The sequence below is a fragment of the Canis lupus genome, chromosome 13 (genome assembly GCF_003254725.2).
Source record: "Canis lupus dingo isolate Sandy chromosome 13, ASM325472v2, whole genome shotgun sequence".
Taxonomy (NCBI): Eukaryota; Metazoa; Chordata; class Mammalia; order Carnivora; family Canidae; genus Canis; species Canis lupus.
The window spans coordinates 3,676,926-3,696,682 of NC_064255.1; the positions used below are offsets into that span (position 1 = coordinate 3,676,926).

Below are 19,757 nucleotides of genomic sequence, written 5' to 3' on the forward strand. Positions count from 1 at the left end.
TATACACTCCAGACTCATTTTGCATATTTCTTGCCCCAGTCCTAAATTAGCCATTTCTCCAAGAAGCCTTCCTTTTATTGGAAAATAGTATTAAAACCAAGATTTGTGTGGTAGGTATGTTTATTGCTACTAAAGTGTCATTGCTCCTGGGCCAAACCAGTTTTTCATTCTCTAAACACAGGACCTTAGAATGTTCCTATACATGCTTATTCAACAAACATTTTTACAAAGATTACTATGTGTCAGGCATTATTTTAAGCATTTTGCAAATATTAACTCATTAAATCCTTGTAATAATCTCTTAACAACAATAGATAGGTAGTATTATTAAATCCATTTTATGAATGGAAAAACTAGGATACTACGAGGTTTAAACATGAGGCCAAAGTTATACAGCTAGCGAGTGACAGAACCAGGAACTGACCCAAAGCATCTCGCTCCAGATTTGGAGGAATAACCGGCATACCACATTGCCTCACAGTGGTGAGGACCTCACAAAGCAGAAAATTAATGAATTAATGAATCCACCCACATTCATTCTCCAACAAATATCCATTATGTGCCCATTAGGTGCTAAATTCTGTGCTAGATGTTAATTGGCTTAATGCCATTTGAGATACTTTCTTGGGCTACGGCCCAATTTAAAATGAAGGAAGAGGCTGTTGCAATGTGCCCCTTGAGAGGACTCTGGCAGCTACATGGGATGAAGATGGTGAAATGAAACCACTCCACTCAGGGACTGCACATACACTTATTCAAGGGTGGGAGGCAGTGCCTTCTTTATTTCCTACCTTTATCTTATCCTTTTCACAAATGTAAAGGAGTTTATTATCTTTTCCTATATATGAAATGCCCAGTCATTATGCAACTGTTCACTGATAAAATATTTGAAAATACAATATTTGAAACTGTCTTTTGTGAAAATCATTGAACAAAACAGAGATTTCCATTTACATCTGACTGAAAAAAAATTTAAATATACACTTACCTTATGACTATCACAGGGGGTAGTTCCCAGAGACCAAGCTAAGATAATCTAAAAGGAAACAGACAAAATAACCACGCTGAATGCAAATATCTTCAAGGATTACAACATCATTTATCCCCACATATTTAGTGGCAGAGCTCTGTGAAGCTTCCCCTGACTCGGCTTTTGTTGTTAATAACACATTTTGGGAACAGGAGGGCAGGTGGGATGGAGATGGATTTGGAAGAAAGGACTCTCCTAGAAAAAGAAAGCAGAGGCTGATACAATGAGAACTCTTGCATTGATCTCTTTCTGATATTTATAAATCCTTGCAAGAGGATATGGACTCAAGAGAACAGATAGTCAAGAATATGGGCCTTCATTTTCAGGTCAGAGCAAGCATCAAATGAGTCACCTTCCAGATGTACCAAAGGTTAGGTACATTCCAAAAAGAATTAGCAAGCACAGTGCCTTAATGCAACAATAAGAAATCACAATAAAATAGGTCAATAAGTGGAATAATATATTGATTAGATTCATAGATCAGAGGAAAGGGATAACCAAAGGGTTTAGCCTGTGAAGAGCTAACTCAGTTCAGCTGAGTGGGTTTGATTGAGAAGACTTCAAGGAAGGGGTGTGATCTACTGAATCCCATTGCCAATGGATATGGGAGAGGGGTGGTCTCTCAGATTTTATTTCTGACATTTACAACCTCTCTCTGAGAAAAAAAAAAATGCATTTTGGTACCAGTCTAGACAATCTTACTAGTCTATCTAATATAGTTTCAAAACTATCAATAGGGTCAAAGCCCTCTTGAGAAATATGTAGAAAACAAAAGTCCCAACTCACATGATTGAATTCTTAATATCCAAGTATCATTTTTATCAGGAATAAAATATCAATAAATGTGCAATTGTTTGGGTTTCTAAATAGCCTCCCTTTTAAATTTAAAATATTGTAATAATTCAAGGAAAAGGTGTTAGAACTGACATGTTAGAAGAGGTGTAACACTCTACCAATTTCTGTGTATTTGATGATACACCATCATTGCAAAATGTATCTCAGTCAATGTACCAAGGACTCATATTCCTCCAAGCATTTAACACAGTATTGAATATACTTAAAGCAGAACTAGGAGTTTCACCAAAGAGGTAATAAATTTGCCCCTTCGAACATAGAATAGGGACAATATATTTCAGTGGTTAGGACCTCAGGCAAGTTATTGAGCCCCTGGATATTCCACAAATAATAGTTATTATGTTATTTTTAGTTCCAGCAACATAAGAATTCTGATCTAAGATATATTCTTAATGTTTTTCTTGTAATAACCTATATATTTTAATAATATAGATGTTTAGAAGAGATTTTGCTTAATGAAATGTAATCTTTCTAAGAATGATTTTTTTTAACTGTAAAAAAATTTATGAAATGGTTTTTATACATTTTCATTTACCTCATAGCTACTTTGTTGAAATACAAACAGATTACAACTTGAAAAGTGGTATTTTACAGTTTTTCATTGTTAGGATGTGGAATCTAGTCAAAGTTAATTCACAGTGTTTTACATTTTAAAATATAGTTAACTCCATTTAGACTTTCAGATTTTACTGAAACAACAACAACAACAACAAAGTTGTTAAAATGGCAAGGTAAATAAATGAGCAGTTACTAGAGCTGACCTGACATAGGACCACAGCAGCTTTCATTAGTATCAGAGTGGACAGGCCATTAAAGACCAAGCTCGTTGGCGGCATCTAAGTCAGCTGGACTTGGAAGAGGCGAGAACATCACTTGAAGGGTATTAAAAGCTCTTTCTGTTCTGTATGCCCCCAGACAAGTTTCATGATCTGCCCAAAGGAGTACATTGAAACATAGCCTGTCTTGCCTATTTTTTTTCTCAGAGATTGATAAGATAATGATGGAGGTGGGGTGAGTGGTGTGTGAATGTAGATAAGAATGCAGGTAAATAATGAACAGGGTATAGAATCTATTTTTATATAATAGCAACTTTCATTGAAACATACACATAAAGGAAATTTTGTAGATTACATATATATCTTGATAATTTAAATGATCACTTCAGGGGAACAAGGAGATAGGTAGAAAGAACAGAAGGGAAGTCAAGAATTCTGAGGTCTAGCCCCAGCCTGGTCATAGTTAGCAGTGGGCTAACTTTTGTGTAGTCACTTACCATCTCTAGACCTCTTTTACAGAAAAGTCCATGCCTTACTTGAAGATACCTTTCTGACATCTGTTTCAAGTTGGTCCTTACTTTTAAGAACTCTATCAGAGTGCTTGCTTTGGCAGCACATATGCTAAGATCTCTATCAGGAAGTTTATGGTTTACAAGCAAATAAATACAGCTGTGGCCAAATCTGCCTTTTCAGAAGCATAGCTTTTTTAGTGGTGTCAGTGCTTAAAATAGTTACTTTATATATCTTGGGTTGCATATACAAATTTCAAGGTTTATGATATGAAAGTCTGAGAACATTCAGATAAAAACTGCTTTGAAATGTTTTAAATTTTGTATGAAGATACTGTTTAGTTACCAAAACCAGTATTTCTACCTATCCTATCCATCAGCCATAACATGTATTCATGCTAATGATGAATAGAATGGTTTCTCGTCTCAGTATTGATATCTAGTTTTTCGGGTGCCAAAACATAGCATTTTTACAGAGCAGTATATTGTGACAAGAACTTGTAAATAGAATCAACAGCTCTTTACATTTACATTTTCATTTTATTTAATAAACCTTGTAATTTGAATATCAGAATCCAACCCTAACTCTCCTCAGGAAATGGAAAAGGCTTAATATTTATTCATCTGGAAAAAAATTGTGCCATGCTCCAAAACCCAATTAAACTAGAAACAGATGAGATTCATCCTCTCAGGGGCACTTAGAATAGCTAAATATATTCACAACACAGTTGATCATTTATAAACACAGCTACCATCGCAAGCAGAGAGTCATGTCCATGACAGTCCATTCATGGTCTAAAGTGAAAGGACATGAATTCTGCTAGGGTGGAGGCCACCTCTAAACATCATGGAATCAATACTGCTCTGTTTTACAAAATGGTTAATAAAAATATTTTAAAACATTCTATTCTCTTGTTTTCTGCTTTTAGACTGAGGACTCAAGTGAGGATTAATCTAGTTCTCTCCATGTCAGTAAATATGGAAATCAAGAATGGAGGGAATAGGCTTAATAGGATTCTAGTTTCCATTAAGGGATCATTGCTACTGCCCTTGTTCCTCATATCACAACTTCGCTTATGCTAGGTGCTGTCCTAAGCTGCTTTCACATGGTATGATTCATTCTGATGCTATGATTCTGTGACTCAAGTTGTGAGGAATGGATAGTTTTTCTCATTTCCTTCTTAAAGCTGGTCTTAAATTCAGAAAGCATGTTATGACAAAGAAAAAGCAACAGTAACAAAAAGAAACCAAATTCACTCCAGGGAAGGGAGATTGGATAAATAAGGGTTAAACAAATGTCTTTTTTAGCCAATTGAGCAGTCAGCAACATTAACAGAGAACCTACAAGGACAGAGCCCACATTGAATTTTCCCCTTTGTCCAGGCCTCCTGCAATGCCCTGTTTGGAAGAATGGCAGGCTGGGTCATAAGTAGAAAAATACAATCATCCAATAGCCATACTATGTGTTTATCTATTCCTTTAACAAACATTTACAGAGCACCCACCACGAAGCAGGGGCTAGGAGGTAGAAATGAATGATATGACTTCAACATTAAGATGCTCACTCCTAGAGGGGAGAAGCCAGCTAGTCACTCATGACAGACAAGTAAACAAAATAATCAAAATGTGAACCGTTGAATGAAAGACTCACATAAACTTGAATAGCTGATCTGAGCGTCCTTCCCTTTCCCTTCTGACATTTTTTCTCATTAGCACATGGTCATTAGCACCATCGTCATTTGATGTCATATATTTATTTATTTTGGTTGTCTATCTCCTTCCACTAGAAAGTGAAGGCATAGGATTTCTTTGGTTCACTCAGGTAAACCAGCCCCCAGAACAGAAATTAACAACTAGTAGGTGTTCAATAAACATTTATAAATGAATGTATAAGAAAGTAATCATTATAGAAGCCATTCAAAAGATGATTATTTGGAAAGATGGGTGGAAATTATGTTGGTTATTACAGAAGGCAATTACATTTTTGACAAAGCAGAAGCTGAAAGTTAGTCAAGAGAAATCTGCTGAATAAGTCCTCAGGGACACCTAGCCATAGGTCCACGGAGTACAGGTAGTTTTGTCTGCCCAGTGTCCTGATCTCATCGGACTGTCTCCCAGTTTGCCAATGCCAAACACCTATTCCTCTGACTATGGGGAGAGCCCAAACCAAGCTAGGCCAACTGGTTCTCCCTCCTGGGCAATGGCAGCTGTGCTATCAAGAGCAGCAGCATCTCAGAAGGGTGGTTTACGTGTTCCTGCTTCTGAGACCCCCAATTACTTTGGTTCCTGTCTTCCCCAAAACCTGTTTGGTCAGCTCTTCCCTCAGCTCTTTAAGCTATTAATAGCCTTCCAATAAACTTTCTTTTTTCCCCTGGCTCTTAAAGTCTCAGTTTATTTCTGATGAGTATATTCAAAGCTCTCTGTGACCACAGGAGCTGATTCAAAGATGACTGTGGTTTGGAAAGACTCAGAGTAAAGAATTTTTTCTGAGCACTAACCATGTGCAGGTACTGAGCTAAGCTCTTTATAGGAGTTACCCAATTTAATCTTTACAACTATCTCCATGAGTACCTATTCCCATTTTAAAACCAAGCCAAGCTCCCACTGTATACCAAGTGGCTGAGTCAGCATTTGACTGTAAAGACCACAAACTTAACAGCTCTCCACTCTCCTCCTGGGAAACACAATTTCAAGTGTGTGGTAAATAATAAGAAATGTCATTGGTGTCATGGTCAAGTTAATGAGTTAAGGTTAGGGATTCAGTGGAAATGGGTATCCTTAGGAATGGATGGAGTTAAGTGTAGTGGCCCTAGCTTCTAGCTTCCATGCTTATAATTCAGGATTCTCACATTCTGATTGTGTTATGATTTTTTTTTCCTTGTGCCATGTGAAGAATTAAGGAGAGTTTCCTAGTGAGAACTGTTAAAACAGGTGTCTGGAACACGTGGTTCCAAAGTCTGAAAAATGCCTTAGCATAATTGCATATTTTTATTAATTAACACCAGATATATTTATACATGGAAGTGACTGTAAATCATATAAATACATCTAATTCACCTTCCTCTTAGACTGATCCTAAAGATGCCTCTGGCTACACCAGTGTTTTCATACTAAAGGATAAATGCAAAGTGGAGAGACAATGCTCTTAACCAACTGTAGTCAAAATTTCCTTCTCCTTAAAATCTCATAAGAACATTTGGCCACGTGGGCCAAAAGGTAAGGTTCTGAGCTTCTGAGCTCACAGTGCATCTGACCCTGTGCTTTCCCCTCCTCCAAGTCTATTTTATCCCCATGATCAGAGTGTCCTCTTCTTCCCACATCACACCAAATAGGAAGCCAAAAAGGGTTCATGTTTCCGGTTTAATAGGTCAGAAGAAGTCTGGTCTTCTGATCCAGATTCATCAAAATGTGCTGCCTCCCTCAGGGAACATAATAGAAACTGTGCAGCAGGATGAGTTAACATCATTCATCCCACTGGAGCTTTTATGAAGTCTTGGCTCCACACTATCTCCTCAAGACAGAGATCAAAATAGCGACATCCAAACCATCCTTCATTGGTACCAGTGTGTGGGGGTTAGAAGTGAACATATCTCTCTGTAACCCAGATAACAATTCCCTTGGTCATTACTTTGACTTTTTCAACTCCAGTGAAGGAGTGACATTGTTGCTCTGGCAGTCTCTATTTGTTTCTATTGTACAGCAAGTACAACTCCTTTTTGGGGGATTTCACCAGTGATTTTGCCTTCCGAACTAGAAACTACTTATTGGTGTCATATAACGAGGAGGAGACGACTGTGTCCCCAACACCACTATTTCTGGCATTGCTGAGTCTGAGGCCAGCCTGGACTGTTCTACCAAATTTCTTTGTGGACCACAAGGTCATATGGCCTATGGCAGATGATTATCTGTATTCCAAGGACCAGTGGACAAGCAAAGTCCATCCCAAGGTGAAAATTGCTGCCCAGTGGTGATTTGAACTTTGCATAAGAACCTGGTTGATGACATGCAACAGTCACTTATCTTTTGTCGGGGTGCAAAACTAAGACTTCTCCAATGGAGGAGGGTCAGGCCTTTGTTCTCAAGGCTGACCAGGTCATGTTGGCAGCCCTGAAGCAACCCTGAAGTGAAGAGTGTGTATCTGAAGTCAGACACTCTACCAGAAAAAATTCAAGGAAATGCAGTGGGAAGCAAAAGAAATCTGGACTCAGGACTCTAATAAAACATATGCATGACTTTATGTCCTGGGTTGTGAAATAATCACAGACATTATTCAGTAAGCAATATGAACATGTGTGACTTTTCTTGTAGCAGATGCCTCAGGTTACAATCAGGTCTCTCTTCGTCTCTTCAATCAATAACCTTCCTTTTCCCTTCTCTTCTCTTCTCTTTTCTTTCTTCTTTATCTTCTCTTCTCTTCTCTCTCTTCTCTTTCCTTCCTTCCTTTCTCCTTTTTTTTTCTTTCTCTCTTTCTCTATTCTCTTCCTTCTTCTTCCTCCTGTGTCTTTCATTTTCCTGGTGGCACAACTACTCTCATTTACAGGTATAGGCATGTCCCAGACATCATGCAAAGCACTTCGCATACATCGCCACTTCTACTGCACATTAACAATCTCAAAAAGGAGAAATTGTTGCTATTTTACTGTGAAGAATGCAGATTTGAGGAGGTGACAACTGTATTAATGGGCTGTGATCCCATATCTGTCTCATTCACAGCCCAGACCTGTTCCATTAGGAACACTGGCATCTTTCTCTTGATAAACAGTCATCATAGAGTCTTCACTGCACACTATCTACCATTTAAGAAGAGATTTTTCTGTACGTCTTGCCTTTGGCACCTGGCTCACCTTCTGCCTGACCTTCTGCTTGCAACTACAGCCAGAAGGTGGATGGAGGGCAGTGCAGATTCCTCTTGAGCTGCCAGTGTCCTCTTAGTCATGCCCTTGGTTATCTTCTGGCTTTCTGCCCCCAGGCATTCTCCAATGCTACAAGGACCTAGAGTCTGCAGGTGCAGCCAGGAAGCACAGGGAGAAAAGCCCAGAGATGGTTCTTGGCCAGTGGAAATTGGGAGTTGATAAACACACTGCTGCCCTCTAGATACAACTCCAGAATGGGAGACATTCTAAAATAATCACACCCCTTTTTGCCTTCTTAAATCCATACTTCAAAATTTGCTTCTCAGGAGAAATCAGTCTAAGACATCTTCCAATAACCTTTTTTTTAATTTTTATTTATTTATGATAGTCACACACAGAGAGAGAGAGAGGCAGAGACATAGGCAGAGGGAGAAGCAGGCTCCATGCACCGGGAGCCCGACATGGGATTCGATCCCGGGTCTCCAGGATCGTGCCCTGGGCCAAAGGCAGGCACCAAACCGCTGCGCCACCCAGGGATCCCTCCAATAACCTTTTTAATTCCATTTGCCTTGTTAACAGACATTTTGCTTCAATGTGTGTGCATTTTCTATGGCTGTCAAGTTTCTCATATGAAGAACTTTCTACTTTTCTTCACCATTAACCAGTTATTTCCTTTAACCACAGGCTTCTCTAAAGAAAAGGGTGCAAGAGAAAAAAGTAAGCTAAAAATCTCTCTCTCTTCCTTTGCTCAGAGTCCTGAAGTCTGGCTTCAAAGCTCCACTAATGGGAAAGCTCATCATAACTATTGACGCTAATGACCTCTGGCTTTGTTGGGGTGGGGAACAGACATCTGAGCATAGTATTTTAAAACAAAACTTAAATGACAATAAGGTAACAAGTTAACTAGTTAGAAGATATTATTTTGCTATCAGATATTTAGGCATAAGTCATAAGCAGTTCATATAAATGACTCGTTACTTTTACACAAAAAAATATGTAGAATGTTTTCCCCTTGACATTTATTTTCTATTACCTAGAAACAGCACCAACAGCAATAGTTTTTCTTCCATCACGCCCACACATATACACATCTTGGTCCTCACATCTGCTAAAAATCAAAGATTCTGGATCTCCTTCCACTGCAGGCAGAGACACTCTTGTTTCTATCTTCACCCTGATTCAGGACCACTTGTGATAAGCCCTTCAAATATGTCCATGTCCTAATCTCCAGAACCTGTAAATGCTACCTCATACAGCAAATGGAACAACACCAATATGATTAAATTAAGGATCTTGAGGTTGGGAGATTATCCTGGATTTTTGTGGCATTTTGTTACAGCAGCCATAGGAAACTGATACAACCATCTTCTCACCCTGACACTTCTTTTCTATGCTGATCTCACCACCACCCATCTTTGCTCCACATTATATCTAAATGAGGGATTTGGGAGTAGGTCTCTCTTCATCAACTCTGAACAACTTGCCCTGGGTGTTGGAGACCTCAAGGGACCAGAAGCTCTGTAGCATGAGGATAGGAAATGCTTGTGTGCAAGGGGTAGGATGTGCAGAAACAATTTAGGACAGCAGTAAGGGCTACAGAAAAGAATTTAGGAGTTAGCAGCATATAGGTGATGGTTAAAGTCAAACCATAACTAGACCATGTAAACACATGATAGTGACCTTGACTGAACTAGAAAGTGGATCAAGGGGATTTAGTTTGCAAATGATAAGCCTATCAGAGATACCATAGAAAGTTAAGAGAAAATGTGGTCTAAATATAATTTTTTAAATTTATTTTGAGCTGAAATACAATCTCAGATCATGAAGAGGATTCTATCTTGTTCAGAGAGAACAAAAAAAAGCTCTTGAGTTCTATATTAGGCACATAAAGCCTCAAAAAAAAGCTCTTGAGTTCTATATTAGGCACAGAGATACAAAAATAGTCAATAGTTCCTGCCCTTAAGGAGATTACAGATAATTTCATTATAATGTAATGTGTGGTGTGATAACTGTGTCAACAAGGGTACTTTGGGGGCACAGTGGACGGGACAGTTAGTCAAAAGGATGGACTGAGGAAAACTTTCCCTGGGAATACAGGGGAGCATTCATGGTAGAGGAAATAGCACAGAGTCTTGCGGGGGGGGGGGGGGGGGGGGGCGGAGTTAAATCAATATGATTGGATGAGTTCCTCCAGGAAGATTATGCATAGTGATAAGAACAGAGGAGCAAGGACAGAACGCTGGAGAGGAATAAGAGTTAATAAGAAGGCAAAGGAAAAGAAGCCTACAAATCAGTCCAAAAAAGACCAAGAGGGTCAGGAGGGATGTCAAGAGAAAATGGTGTCATGGAATCCAAGAGGGTAGAGAGCTTTGAGAAGAAGGGAGTTGAGTGAAGATGAGTCCTAACAAGGTCAAGAGAAAACCAGAAGTTTTTTCAGAGCAGGTACATTAGATGATGAGAGTAAAAACCAGATAGCAAAGGGTTAGAAGAAAATGGGAGCAAAGTGGAAGCAACATGTTGAGACTGCACTTTCAAGTATCTTGGTTGACGAGGGCATGGGAACCATGCCTACTTGTGAGGTTTTTAAACCTTAGAGACAAAAATAGGCTTTACAAAGCTGCCACTAAAATGAAGAGATAAGATTTAAATACACAATGAGAAAAAAAGAATCAATTTGAATCTTTCTCCTCAAACTTAAGATAAAACTAAAGTGCAAGTATCACAACAAGAACGGGGGAAGAAGAAAAATATTTTAAAAATAAGAGACTATATATAAAAAGAACTTGTCAAAGAAGTTTCAAATTAAAGATCCCAAGAAGAATAAAGATCTGGAAGCAAATGAATGAGAAAAATGGTGGGGGGAGGAGGGAAGAGTTAAAGATGCTTAGACCAAATGAGTGGATTCCACATCAAAGAAGGAAACTCAATAATACACAGAATTTTACAAAAACTACAAGGTAAAAAAAGTAAAAGTAGGTGAAGAATTTCAGACTTTGTTATTATAAAGTAGGAGATAAAGGACTATTCCAAAACCAAACTGGGTCCAAAACCACGGTCACCCTGAATTTGGCAAATATGCCCTGAGCACTGATGTAGGAGGACAGGATCACATTTACTTGATAGTAATAAACACAAAAATAAAAAATTTACTCAAGAATGACATTAAAACGTTCTTTTTATGAAACCAAGTGGCAAGATAAGATTTTTCTGGATCTAGTATAAAACTAAAGAGTTTAAAGTTTACAACAGAATTCAAATAATTAAAATGATAGAGGAAAATAAAGAAGAAGAAAAGAATGATTGATGTGTCAAATGCTATTGCAAAGTCCAGTAGTATGAGTCCTGAGAAGTGATCATCAAGAGGTGACTGATGACCTTGACATAAGGTTGTAGGAGTTTTCAAGTCACACATATTTAGAGAATATTATGAAGAAAAGATCTAAATTGTAACATCAGAATGGGCAGGCAAACAACATGATCCAACTCAGTCCTGTCATTTCTATTTATTTTTTAATAACATTCAACAGACAAAGAAATAATGGTAAAAATTTGCAAGTAGCAATAGAAACATGCAATAAGTAATTGCATCCTGGAAATGTCTGAATAATGACAATAACCTTTAGCGCATCCTTAAGCCTGAAGCTGAGGTCAGACTTTCACCCCATAGATCCTCAGTAATTACACGGTGACCACCCACGTCTATCTGGCCGTGGCTAAGGGCTAGGTCAACCCTGTATTCATGTTTGCATGTCAAATAATTAACTCTTGCCTTGTCCTTATTCATTCAAAGGATGGAGTAAAATGTGTATGAGATATCATTATTAAACATCTTGTTAAACCTGGTATCTATCAGTATGTGGATCTGATCAAGATTTGCACATAGTGGGAGAAAGGCAAGCTTTCTTTCTTTCCCTGATGCCAGAAGAAAAAATCTGTAATTGAGTGCCAGGTCATTGATTGGCTGTCAATAAATGTTCTATGAATTAATGAAGGATTAAGAAATAGGAGTGCAGCAATAATCAGCATAAGTGTAATATAATGAATATGCAATGTAAATTACCATAATTGAATAAAGGTCTTTCCCACAGTTTTGGTGAGGGATGGACAGCTCCTTACCTGGACTCAATATTCCTTTTTTGCAGTGTCAGAGAAGCTCATGGATTCAGATTAATTGAAAGGGAAAAAAAGACATCTTAATTGATGAGAAATACAGACTAGTTTTAATGAGGCATGCCTTTGTAAGTCACACAGAAACTAAATGCACACAAATCAGTGGCAAGCATTACTAAATAGGTTGTCTTCCCAACCCTTTCAATGACTTAGATAATGGTTGTTTTTAATTAATTATCTTTATTGCAAGTAGGAATTTTTAAAAGCTATAAATAACTTTTCTCCCTTAGCACCATTCCAGTTGACAGAAAAATTTGCTTAGTAAATCCCTTCTTCTTAGTAAAAAAATAAACTTCTGTTCAACCTTGTCTAAATAGTTACAAATTCTGATAAAAATTAAATTGAGTGTAATTATCACTACAGAGCATTACTGTCACATTGTATTAACAAACCTGGTGGAGAGAAACCAACACTGTGGAATACTTACCATTTGGCAAGTATTTTCCATTTGATAAGGTCATTTGATCTTCATGACAACACCATGAGGCGGCTACCATCATCCCCATTTTACTGATGCTGAAACTGAGACTCAGAGAAGTAAAATAGTGGCCTTAACATCAGACAGGTAGAAAGTGACAGTGGCTAACGTGATTCTAGGACAGTCTTACTTGAAAGCCCATAAGTGTTTTCCTCATCATATTGTTTTTTAAAAAAATACCCAATTCTCTGGGAGCCAACTCAGTGCAGAAGTGGAGCTTCTAGGAGAGTGGTAGTCAGCACGTGCTTAGTACTATTTTTGATCACTTAATATTCTTTTCAAGGTTGAAGTTGTGCTCTTTGAAAACTTATTGATACCAGAGCCCAGATTTTGTTGCATTTGCATTTTTGTAGATTTTTGTAGATTTTGTTGCATTTGCAATTTTAAGAGGAAGAGTACCTGGATGAGTGTTCTGGAGTTGGCATGTTGAAAATGAATCTCAAATATTTTTAGAAAATGAATTAAGGCAGAGTCACAGGAAAATCAGTTGCCTTGGGTAGCAATAGAAGGAATTGGGTTAGATATTAAGGAGAACCTCCTGACACTAAGACAAGATAAGCTCTGAAATGAACCAAGGACATTTAATGGAACCCTTGTGTGAAGATTATATATATATATATATATATATATATATATATATATATATATATATACACACACAATCAATAATCCACCATCGTCGTAGGAAGTGTATATGGAAGCAAAAGCCTAGTCGATTTTAAATGACTCCAACATGTCCCCCTCAAATGTTGACCCTACTGGTGAAAATGCAAATTGTTCTGAGCTGTTTTATGTGATGGTCAGCCAGTGCAGCCATAAGGAGAGACACAAGAGAAGTTCGAGAAGACAGAAGTTTATTATACTCACAGGTCCCAGGGACAAGAGGCATACCATGCCATACAGGGCCATGTGGGGAAGCTGCAAGTGGTCAATAGGCAGAAAACAAGAGTCAAGGGAGAGTCTAGGCCACAGTCTTTACTGGGGCTTCCATGGGAAAGACAAGGCAGGGCAGAGGAAACAGTTGGCCAATTTAAATAACTCCAATGGGCTTGGGGCTATAGTGGTGGTCTCTCACTGTTTGATACTGGGACCCGGTGTGAGTGAGGGCAAGGGAAAAGTTGGCTTGGTGTGAATGAGCCAGATGGAGGAAGTGTGGCTCTGGATTGGTTAGTTTTCTTAACAAGGGCATGCTGCCCCTGAGTCCTTTGCTATCTCTAAGAATTGGATAGCCCAGGGAGGGGCACTGTCTTCCCAGCCAGAAAGGTTTCAAAATATCATAATACATAGGAAATTAAAAATACAACCCATACACAAATACACTGAAAATTAGCACCAAACAGTAGAATCTAGATAGAGCCCCAGCATCTGTTTAACCTTCAGTATGACAGCCCTTTTCTCCCCCAGAGCCTAGGCAAACAGCAGTAGGCAGAGCTGGTTTGGGGAAACTCAGAGAGCAAACATAGTATAATGACCACAGCTGAAAGGCCAACAGACAATCCAAACCCAGACAAGCTCTGGGTTTGGACAAATGATAACATAAAGCATCACAACATACTGGATAAACTGTACGAAGCTAATTGGTTGGCTGCTGAATGGAAAACACACAACAAGGCCAAATTGTCTGGAAGTTAAAGGCACATCACACAGAACAGCTAAATCCACCATTGCCACAGAGAACACAGTTGGATGCACCCGGAGGCTTCTGAATAGAACCCACTGCCAATGCTATACATACCTTACAATAAAATTAAGGATGTTTATAAATGTGTTTTTAAGAAGAGAAGTGCCAACTTTTTACCAACAAATAAAGCCAACACACTTAAGATTTTAATCTAGTCTGAAATAACAAATATAATGGAGAAATTCTACTGGAGAAATTCCCTTCTGTAGTGTAGGTTATAATACATTTTAAACCTCAAAATTAGCCTATGCTTCTCTTTTATCAGAAATATAATGTTCATTCATTTACTATCTATAAGAGCTAATGTTTATGATTATTCTGATGTATAACATAAACTTATAAGCCAGATTGCAAAAATAGCATCTGCATCCTTCCCACTGATATGACAAACAAGAGCTCACACTGGGCATTTCGTGGTGCACTTGCCATGTGCATGCACCTGCAAAGATGCTTACCAGCAAGCAGGGATGACATGTTGACATGGAGTGTTGACATCATCATTTCAGCCTAACTGCAGCAACTTCTGAAGTAAATCATTGTCTGATGTCAACTCTTTTACAGTCATTAATATATCACAAGCACCAGTCAAATCATTTCAAGTGAGGCAAAGATATATTTCTTTTTACGTCAGGACAACCCCACGTAGGAAGTGATAAATCATTATTTATTTCCTTTTTCTTTTCTCCCCAGACATCTCAAGTCATGAGCTTGGGAGGGAACTTAGTTAGCCATCTCCTGAATGAGTCATCTGTTGGATATGGTTGTCTTCACAGCACACGCTTTGTGGTGGTGGAATTCCAGTTTGGATGAAAACTACATTTGAAAACAAGCAAATGCTTTACACAAAGGGGAACAAAAAGGAGAGGCCCCACCTCTCACTCAACATCATTCATTTCAAACACTGCAAATAACTTACCTGAAGACTAGGGAAAGACCCACTGTCAGCACTATAATTCATGTTCTGACTACGTACATGTGAAATCATATGAGCCAATGAGGAGAGGCAGATGCACTCAAAACCAAAGTCAACCCATTTGCTGCTGGCCTCCTGTTAATCAAAGAATTTTACTGAAAAGCTATCAGTGTCGATCCTGACAAGTTTAGCAACAAAAACCTTATGAAGGTAAGCATATTAAGCAATTTCAAGCATGTATGACCTATGCTTGCCTGTAAGCACCACATAGTCCAATATGAAAGACAAAATCCAAACAAGGAGAGTGTGAAAAATGCTATTAGAGGTATGATTTATATACCATAGGAACATAAGAGATGGACAACCTCTCTCTGGTATTTTGGAGAATCATAAGAAAAATACAACAAAAAAACTACCAACATTTACTGAGAACTGACTTTGGGTCAGGCATGATTCCAATGCTTTATGTGTTTTACCTAACTTAATCCTTATAACTCAATGAGATAGAAAATAATAAAGTACAGCATTCATTAAACATTACTGTGTGTGAGGCCTTGCTCTAACAGCTTTTTCTTTAATAAACTCATTTAATCATCACAGCAGATCTGTACAGATCCTTTTGACCTCCATTTTCCAGATGGAGAAACTGAGGCACTGAGTGGTCCATTAATTTTCTCAAGGTCATATTAGGAGGTGGTGAAGCCAACATTTGAAACCAGGCAATCTGGCTCTCCCACCTCCATGCTTAACCACTAATACACAGCCTCACTCCCTTACCATCCCATAGTTACAGGTAAAGAAATTAAGATCCAACTGATGAGTGGCTGGATTAGATAGGAAGTGTAAATGGTCTAACTGCAGAGCCTGCCCTCCCAAGTGCTAGCTCATGGAAAGAGGCATCTGAGCTGAGCCTGAAGAATGAGAATTTCACAAGGTCAAGAGAAAGGGTAAAGATGTTCTCAGGAGGGAAAAGTATATGCAGAGAGTTCGTGGAGAGTATCGTGGAGAGTTCTGACATTCAGAAGTGGTCTGAAATGGCTCAGTAACTACGATGGGGTTGCCCCACTGATCTGTTCTTGAAGGGGGTGTCTCAAAAAAGACTCCATACTAGAGAGAAATGGGCACTAGGAAAGAAGAACATCCCTGCCATCAACAAAGGTGGCCATCCTGAAACTTCACCAACAAACAGCTGCTGTTGTTTTTTTATAAATTCAACTTTCAACATAATCCAAAGTGCTAGAAAACACTCATTTCCTATTTGCAGGAGGTTTTGCAGAGCTGATTATGAATAAAAAGCATCATGCCCTGTTTCTTTTATCAGGAACCTCACTGACAGAGTCATTTACTTTTTATGAAGACAAATGAATATGAGTATTCTGATAAGAAGCAAAATGACATCGGGTCATGAACCAGACTCTGGACATAACATCTGGGACACAACTGCTGTTAGAGGAGGAAGCTGAAGATGCAGCATACTTCAGAGATACCAGTGTTAGGCACATTTGGTGAATCCAGTCGACAGAAGCAATTCGTCCTGTGTTGCTAGACTCTAATAGTGAGCATTAGTCTATCCTTCTCAGCAACTTGACATTGATATCATTATCCTTCATAAGGGAAGACAGTCACCTTGGGGTGGAAGTGGGGGTGACCATGTATTGGATATGCAAGGTGGCTTCCAGTCAGATAATTTCCTCTGACAACTCTACCCACCCACAACATTTTTTGAGAGATTTTTTTCATCATAGGCCAGGCTGCTTTGTAGCTAATTGAACTTGAGACAAGTGTGTGCCCCCAAAGCAGTTTTTACAGGCTGTCCTATGAGTACCCTACCCAATATTGGAGTGTGACACCATCAGACTTTTTCTGTAAGAGTTTAAATGCAAGACATAAAAAATAGTAAACCATAGAGTGGCAAAAAAGCAGGAAGACAGATGAGTAAACTAATATCAAGAAATAGCAGGCACGATGATTGATTTGGGTGGTGAGGAGCAGAATGAAGTTGACAACAAGCAGTCTCTCTCCATTTAAAGAAAGAATTACTTACTAGCAATAATGGCACGTGCCAGCTTTCCTCCTGCCCCCATCCAGATCTACCCCTTTCCTTCTAGGCCCCAGGAGGCTGACCTCTACAGATTGTATCACCTTACATTCCTTTGCTCTCTGGCTTCCTATTGAGCTGTGCCAAGTGGAAACATAGCAGGAGATCAAAGGATGGGAAGAGAAAGAATTTGGGAGTATTTCTTCCCTTTTCCCTCCCTGCCCAGCATCATGCTTCTGACAGTGACTCTGTCCTTCTACAAGGACAATGGCCCTTTCCCTATCTCCAATACTTGCCAGCTCTAGCTTTCATCCTTTGGACTCCAGAGTGATTCTCACTATTGTCATTCCTGACTGCTTCAGCACCCACTTTGGCTCCTCTGCTCCTGCCCACACATCTGTAAACAACCCCTTCTTTGAATTATCTTTCAAATCCCAGTCTGGGAGCCTTTTTTCCCTTTGGGGCTGTTTTGGGGAAAAACACAAAATAGAGAGCAATGAGACAAGAATAAGTGTAATGAAGTCTGCTAAGAGGGTCTTTACTCCTCCCTGCTCCTTTGTTAAATAAATCCTTTCACCTGAGGTAACCTGTGTAGATATGGAGAGCCTCAGTAATCTATGGGGGAGTCAGGGAGTCACCTACAAGCCTTTCCTCATTATGACATTCGTTCAACCAGTGATTTTCTTATACAAGCATCTATTGAGACTCTACTAGGTGCCAGGCATCATGTGAGGCTCTGGGGATCAAGGGAAAACAAAATAGGCAGTCTTTGCCCTCATGGATCTTAAAATGATCGGGAAAGTAGGGAGGGTAGGGGTTGGAATAGGGAATGGAGCAGACAGTGAACAAATAATCACGTAAATAAGCTTATAATTACAAACTTTGACAAAGAGTCAAAGGAAAATTGAAAGCTAAGAGAATAATTGGAAGTCTTATTTAGAACATCAATTCTGTTTAATGACTGGAGTTGTTATTGGTCAAACTACCCATCTTATGGATGAAGAGACTGATAAAAAGTGAATATGGAGAAGATTGTGACATAAGCATGTTTAGGTAAAAATGCCTGGGATGATAGGGCAAAGCCATGTGACCTCCAACACTTCTTTTGCTACCGAGAACAGATGAGGCTGGGGTTTGTTTGTTTGTTTTTTTTTTTTTAATTTTTATTTATTTATGATAGTCACAGAGAGAGAGAGAGGGGCAGAGACACAGGTAGAGGGAGAAGCAGGCTCCATGCACCAGGAGCCCGACGTGGGATTCGATCCCGGGTCTCCAGGATCGCGCCCTGGGCCAAAGGCAGGCGCCAAACCACTGCGCCACCCAGGGATCCCGAGGCTGGGTTTTGATAAGTATGTTATGTGGAGGACAAGTATTATGGTGGCCCTGTCAGTACAGACACTGTCCTCAATCCCTGCTTCCAAAATTTCCTGTCTCCAGAAAATGTGACTTTGGAGAAGAATTTTATTGTTTGAAGAAGTATGAAACGAGGCCCAAAGGGGTGCCAGTCATCTTCTTTGTTCAATTTGGGGAAAAGTTCTCATCATTATTCTTTTTCTGACAGCACAAAGCATTTAGAAGTACCTCTCAGAAGCTGTTCCACCTTACCCAACATTATCTCCTCAATACTGCATTGCTCCCTCAGGGTATGAGTGCTCTGAGTTAATCGGGTGTCAAAACTTCTTTTTTTCAAAGATTTATTTATTTATTTGACAGAAACTGCACACACACAAGTGGGTAAAGAGGCAGGAGGAGAGAATCTCAAGCAGGTTCTCTGCTGAGTGGAGAGCCTGACATCAGGCTTGATCCTAAGATCCTGAGCCAACCAAGAGTTGGACACTCAACCAACTAAGCCACGCAGGCACCCTGGCCGGTCAAAGCTTCTGAGGAAAAAAGAGGAGGAAGGTCCTCCTCTTACTTTGTTTTGTTCTCCAATGTCTTAGATAACTAGTAGTGAAGATATATCTCCAGTTTGCCTTCTCATATGATAATCCATTAGGGACAAAAGAATATTGTATTTTGGGGGGTCTTATTTTGGGAATGGGACAATTTACAACCTTTGATGTTTTTTATACAATATTCATATACTATTCAGTGAATAATTACTGAGTTCCTATTACCTATAAGACATTGTGCTAGTCTCAGGGGATATAGTAATAAGCTAGACCTACATAATCCTTGCCTTTAAGGGACTTCTAGTGTGGCCAGAAAGACAGATAATTAGCAAGTAATTGCAAAAAATTATAGTGTCACATAGGATACTTATAAGGCACTTAATAAAGACTAGAAAAGTCATGGAAATCTTTCTCAAGAAAATTGTGACTTTAAGTTAATTACTTAAAGGGTGAATAGTAACTGAAGAGAAAGCTGTAGTGGATGAGGGATTGGGACTGTTCTAGGAGAAAGAAACAGCTTCATGTGCAAAGGTACTGAGGTGAGAGACAGGTGCAGAGGGAT

The 19,757-nt window shown here is 39.1% G+C and overlaps 1 protein-coding gene across 13 annotated transcripts in view; it reads right to left on the reverse strand.

Annotated features, from left to right (window-relative positions):
* Positions 1 to 19,757, reverse strand: part of NCALD (neurocalcin delta) — a 370,180-nt gene that overhangs the window by 168,954 nt on the left and 181,469 nt on the right. For all 13 annotated transcript variants that reach the window (XM_025450975.3, XM_025450978.3, XM_035712638.2 and 10 more), the window contains one exon: positions 989 to 1,036. The gene's annotated coding sequence lies outside the window, so the exon portion shown is untranslated. The remainder of the gene's footprint in view (positions 1 to 988; positions 1,037 to 19,757) is intronic.